Source organism: Octopus bimaculoides, chromosome 3, assembly GCF_001194135.2.
Source record: "Octopus bimaculoides isolate UCB-OBI-ISO-001 chromosome 3, ASM119413v2, whole genome shotgun sequence".
Lineage (NCBI taxonomy): Eukaryota > Metazoa > Mollusca > Cephalopoda > Octopoda > Octopodidae > Octopus > Octopus bimaculoides.
Window position 1 is genome coordinate 130744587 of NC_068983.1, and position 667 is coordinate 130745253.

Sequence of the window (667 nt, forward strand, 5' to 3'; positions counted from 1 at the left end):
TATTTATTTATTTATTTATTTATATGTTTATATATATATATACATATAACAGAGTGTAAGTGCGTATGGATAAGTACATGTATTTACGTAAGTAGCTATGTTCCCGCCGTAGAAGGTAAAATATGGAGCTACTTACCAGAGATCCACTTGAGTAAAATATTCACACACCGTAAAAGGGTTAACGCTCAATGATTCACTATATGTAGCTGTCAGTTGAATACCACGCCTATTTGCTTGCTGGGTAACATCCATCCACTATGATTGCTTTGTTCCTTTGTTGCATACATATATGTTTACCTATATGTGCGTACGTGTGTGTGTACGCGTGTGCATATGTGCATTTTGCGTGTGTGAATATATGCATACATATTATGAGATATATATTTCTGTATACATACATATTTAAGTTTATACAAACATAAATAGGTACGTACGTACATACATACATACATACATACATGCATACATACATATATACATACAAATATGCATACATTCACTCATACATACATTCAAATATTCCTGCATATATAATCACACATGTGAATGAATATACTCGTATGCAAACATTTCCCGATTACATATAAATACATGTATGTATATATGTATGTATACATTTATGTATACGTTATATGTATATATATACATATATATATATATAAATATA